The sequence below is a fragment of the Saccostrea cucullata genome, unplaced genomic scaffold (genome assembly GCF_032062105.1).
Source record: "Saccostrea cucullata isolate Sc308-1 unplaced genomic scaffold, CSIRO_AGI_Scuc_v1 ctg11244, whole genome shotgun sequence".
Lineage (NCBI taxonomy): Eukaryota > Metazoa > Mollusca > Bivalvia > Ostreida > Ostreidae > Saccostrea > Saccostrea cuccullata.
The window spans coordinates 15201-20879 of NW_026923269.1; the positions used below are offsets into that span (position 1 = coordinate 15201).

The window sequence follows — 5679 nt, forward strand, 5'->3', positions numbered from 1 at the left end:
TGTATAGAAATTCACCATGACGAATGCAATGTTCATAAAAGATCCTTTTGTCTTAAAGCTGAACACTACTCATAAACATAAGTAATCAGAGATTACATAGCTCAATTCAAAAAATGATTACTTCAAGTAAGAAACGGTCTCACATTTAACTAATAATCAAGAAGTTAATTTAAGGTTTGCAGTAACTTGAGAATAGACATCCAAATACTTGAAACTAGTTGCCCATCAAGAAAATCACTCTCTACCATCAGCTCATACATTCACCTCTGTCGTTGGCTCGCGTATACACAGTTTTAAACACGAGAAATAGTGCGTTTGTTTTAATTCATTACAATTCAATTTCTATGTTTATGTCTGAATTTTTAGATAGATATTTACTAAATCAATCCAGAACTATTGATTTAAATTGAAACAATTCTTCAAATATCAAGTTTTATACGTTATGTCAAAAATCTTGACGTGAGCCCATTGCAGAGGTGTCTGAGAGAGGAACGAACGACAACTCTGCATGGGAGATTGCAAGAAAATGTCATTCAATCCACGACCCCTGAAAATGTTATCTTTTTAAGATCAACTATCAAAAATCGATTCATCTTCTTTTTCTGAAAAGTAAGTCAGGTCCTAAATGTCGCCGTCTGGAGCAGACAATGGCAAGAATGAATCGGGATTGCGCTTGTTCTTCTGAAAAGTCTTTCATTCATACTTCATGTATACCTGTCAAAAAAAAATACAGTAAAATATATTTATAAATGATAATGTTCAATTTTTTTTTTTAACAGGTTATGTTTTAATTTATTGTAAAATAATATTGTTGTCTTGATTTTATGGGCACTTATAACATGTACTAACCATCAATCTGGATGTCTTTGATAGTTGCTTTCCTTAAATTTGTGAACTATATTCAGATCACAAATTGTGTGTTCAAGTCATAGGTTTGTTCTTTCAACTTTATGAATGTCCGACGCATGCTGGTGTTGCTGCAAAAATAGAGCGGCCTAGATCATCAAAGTTCCACTGATGTTCACTTTCAGTATCTGAACTCTACAAAGGAATACAGAAGCAAATGTTTATTTATATCACATACAAAAATTCCGAGTTACTAATTAAAATTCATCGAAATTTATTTAAAGCATAGTTGTCATGTACTGTGAACTACTTTCTTATATATTGGTAAAAGGTGAAAAAGTACAGTCAAACTTGTTTTAAGCTTTGGGAAGTCCAGAAACTAGCCACTTAAGACAGGTGGCCTCTTATTCCAGTTTGCCCAAGAAGTAGCCAGTCAGTCAATAAATAAACAGCAATAACCACTACAGTTGATTTAATTAAACATGTCAATTTCACAAAACCTTTGTATGTGTGTATATATATATTAATCCATGCCTATTTAAAAAATATGAAATTAAAGAATTCCAAATTAAATTTTTAGGGTTTTGTTCATAAGTGTTCAGAGTTCCAGAAACGCACCGGTCCACCGGGGATCCCCGGTGAACTTTGAATGGGACCGGTAAAATCTTAATTTTATTGGTCAAAATGTCCGATGGTTTTTTTTTTTACAGACTGTATAACCTTTACATATAATCTTAACAAAATCATTTAATTCAATTGTCCTGACAATAAACAAATGCAAAACTAAAGGAATGAAAAAAAAAAACGTCAGGGCATCGCCAGATCTTGTTTAAATAAAATGTAGACGTTGATTGTCTACTATAAAAAGCTACATATTAAAATAATAATTTCCATAAGTCTGGGAGGAAAAACAGTTTTAAAAACCCTGTCAACAAATATTTTCCATGATAAATATATGCACTCTGTAGTTCTGACAGTAAAAAAAAAATGTGACAATCTACTTTCGTTTTGAAGGACGAATTTGCAGGGTTGCAAGAGTGCCTGCTACATGTATTTCTGCTTGATTACAGACAATTTGTTACCATTTATTATTTTCTCTATAATTTAATCTATTAGCATGATGATATTATACCAACTTCTGGATTTTTTTTAATGTATTTGATAGCATTTAAAATACAAGCGCGTTTTTCCCCTTTTCTAAAAATAGCGGATTGACTTGAATGTAGTAAAACGACAACAAATTCACTTAAAATCATCATTTTCATGATAAATTTGCATATCTTTATATCATTAGTACATATTTTTAACTGTATGGAGGTTGTATAATAGATTTTAACTAGTCAGAAATATCGGACGTTTTACCAGGCTTTTTAAAACGAGTTTGATATTTTACGTAATATTTTTCCTGGCACATAAAATACAAAAATCCAAAAGAAAAAAGCCTGGAAAACAACATATTTTCCAAACAATCAACCAAGAGTTGTCATGTTGCAGATTTTATTTTTAAAAACATTTTAAAAATCTGTCAGAAAGGACATAATAAATTTATACATGAATTAAGCGTTGGTCATCACACGCCTTCGGCAACGTCAAATCCTGCATACAAAGGCCATATACAAAATATTTCAATAATTATTTTTTTTAAATCTGCCATCTTTTTATTTACACATATCATTCATTATATCGTTACAATTTCCAATCCTATAATATGTTAAATTTACATACAAAAAATTAATGTCCGGTAAATTTTACAACTGTCCGGTGAATTTTGAATATTTACAAGACAATTGTCCGACATATTTTTGACTAGTTTCGGGAACTCTTAGTGTTCTTTTGTAACATTCAAATCATTCAAGAAGAAATACATGTGTCTTACTACTATCTATTTTTTTAATAAGAAAAAATATAAAAGCTTTAATTAAAAGACAGTTTAATGGTGAATTAAATAAAGTATAAAAATTTATTTCAGTAAGTGTCAATAAAATTCATTTAAAAACTTCACTATAATATGTTCAGGTAATGATCAGCAGTGTAACCCCCCCCCCTTTCAATTAATCCTCGATCAACTACTTTGCTGAAGTTTTTAAAGTCTGGTAAATTTTTAATATTATTTTTATAAAGCTGTCAGAATTTCTATCTAACATACAGACACACACAAAAAATTATTCAATTGACCAAAGATTTGTATTTACGCAGTTTAAAATCATTCTACACAACACAGGTGTCAAGTGCAGTAGAGCGTAACTAATCCCTATCGATCGTCTCCTGATGGTGAAATTCACGAGATAATCATGCTATACAAAACATTTGTTTTGACAAGAGTTGCAATTAGAGCTTCTACACGGAATCAAAATCTAACAGGTGTGAAAATACTGATAGACCTGTATTAGCTAAGTTACATACTCTCACTGTAAATATTCAAAGTAATGATGAATTAATATTGTAAATTACAAAATGAAGCTTTAAGCTTGAATTTCTTTAAGTTTAGCTATAGAAAAACTATTAATTGTGATTTAATTCTTTTAAACTTTCAATGGTCGATCTTGAAAAATAAGTACAAATTGATCTTACAGGACAATTATATTTTTTCCATTAACACAAAGAGAGTTATATATACGTATCTAAAGGTAATTTTTTTAATTTCTTTAATAGGTGAATTTTTTTATCCGGCACATAATTACACAAGCGACTGTGTAAGCAATGTGACATATTGGGTATTTTAACAACTGATTAAAATGTCCTACACTCATTTATAAACATTGATTGTCATTTATCAAATTGATATACCACTAAATTTTACAACCTAATTATACAACCCCATGTTGATTCCTACGATTCCTACTTGCTGCGAAAATTTATTGCAGTGACATTAATTCCATTTTTCCATTCTGATTTTTTCTCTATAGATTAAGGTACGATTACAAGTACATGTAAACAAATGTGTGAAGAGTAGATAAACAATTGGTACGTATCTAGAATGAATTGAGAGAGAGAGAGAGAGAGAGAGAGAGAGAGAGAGAGAGAGAGAGAGCAATTATACTACGAAACAGGATAAAATTAAAGCCAAAAATATTCAATTTGAAAAAAATTTAAACACGGATGATTTAAAAATTAATCGGAAGGGGCGGAAGAGGCGTGAAAAATCCAGAGATTTTGTCTCCCATCGGAAGAATCACATGTATTTATGTTATGAGATATCTGCATGTAATTACCATAGATATAGAGAAAATTCGAATTAAGAAAAAAACACGATCGTTTTTTGAAGTAAATAAGCCAAGTAGTACTCCAACACGGATTAAATTATGGAGATTTATTGACAGTTGGAGCATGCTATATGGAAAATTTAAATGGTTTGGATTTTTGTTGCAAAAAACGAGTGAAAATACGTACCAGGTGTGCTTTGCATGCATTGCATGTGTATAAATAATATTATCTTTTTTTACTGGCCAACGGGGCGACCTACTTGCAGAAAACCACTAGCCCGACCCCCGGGTATCGGTCGATTTTCATTGCAGACCTCTGATTAAAAAAAGAACTATCAGTGCATTCATTATAATTTTTTTCACAAAAGCCCGTTTTCAATCGGTATGTGTTTATGTGGACTACAAGTGTCCTTTCCTTGACTTTAAATAAATTCTACAACTGCATAATGTACGTATGAATCATATCAAACAACTTACAAAGCTTTTTTTCAATGTGGTGCAACAAAATAGTAAGACTTACTGCATTTGCTTTTTGTGTTTTCGAATTTCCTCACTGCTAATACAAAATGTCCAAACACAGCTACTTCCGTATTCTGCGCATGCGCAGTTAGTTTTAAATATATGCGCATGCTCAGGTATTCGGAACTCCTCGATTCAATTACCGAACTCCTCTAAACAGCAGATTTCTGAATGTCTGAGCGTTTTGGGCTAAGGACATGTCCAAAATTTGGACAAAGTCTTTGTGAGGTTAAATCTAATTTTAGGTTTTTCGACCTCATAGAGTAATTTTGAACGTAATTAGACCTCTTCATTATGGGGTTAACCCCACAAGTAGTATAAAGCGCCTAGATGGCTGGGTCAACTGAGTGCACTTTTGGGGCTGGGGGGGATAGCTGGGTCAACTGAGTGCAGCCCCTGGGGGGGATAGCTGGGTCAAGCGAGTGCAGCCCCTGGAGGGGATAGCTGGGTCAAGGGAGTGCAGCCCCTGGGGGAATAGCCTGGTCAATTCAGTACATATAATCCCCCTAAATACGGGGGTCTGTTTACACTGTGTTTACATTATACACTATACGCTGCTACTACTATGATTTTGTCAGCGACTTTTATACCTGTTGCATCATCTGTAAGGGCCCTGTACAAAAAAAAAATACGTTTAACCTACGTTTTTTTTTTATGCTGACTACACAGGTAAATACTTGGCAGCGATTCAATTTTGTTTAGGGCCGTGTGCAAAAAATATGCTTACCTATGCATTGTGACGTCATCCACTGTATAAATACGGCTTTTCTCCTACTTTCAGCTCATTTTACAGTCAGATCCAGCTCCCTGCCTGTGGTGGGGTCATGGATTCTACTAGAGAAAAACAGTTACATGCTCAACGATTATTAGAATGGAAAAAAAGGGAAAGAGAATTAGAACGAATTCTTGATGAAAATAAAGAGCGAGAATTAGAGCTTAGGAAAAGAAATGCGAAAAGATTACAGAGAAGAGCTCAATTAGAACAACAACGACAACAACAACTACAACGACAACGACAATTACGGGAAAGAGAATTAGATCATATTCTTGATGAAAATAAAGAGCGAGAATTAAAGCTTCGGAAAAGAAATGCCAGACTATTACAGAGAAG

General features: G+C 32.8%; 1 long non-coding RNA gene across 2 annotated transcripts; it reads right to left on the bottom strand.

Annotated features, from left to right (window-relative positions):
- Positions 1-671: 671 nt before the first annotated feature.
- On the bottom strand, positions 672-4589 carry LOC134263604 (uncharacterized). 2 transcript variants are annotated; one of them, XR_009991321.1, is made up of 3 exons: positions 4570-4589; positions 850-1041; positions 672-714 (listed from the first exon to the last, which is right to left on the bottom strand). It is a non-coding gene; the product is annotated as an uncharacterized LOC134263604 (long non-coding RNA). The 2 variants fall into 2 exon arrangements; XR_009991322.1 differs by lacking the exon at positions 4570-4589 and adding an exon at positions 4237-4286.
- Positions 4590-5679: the final 1090 nt, after the last annotated feature.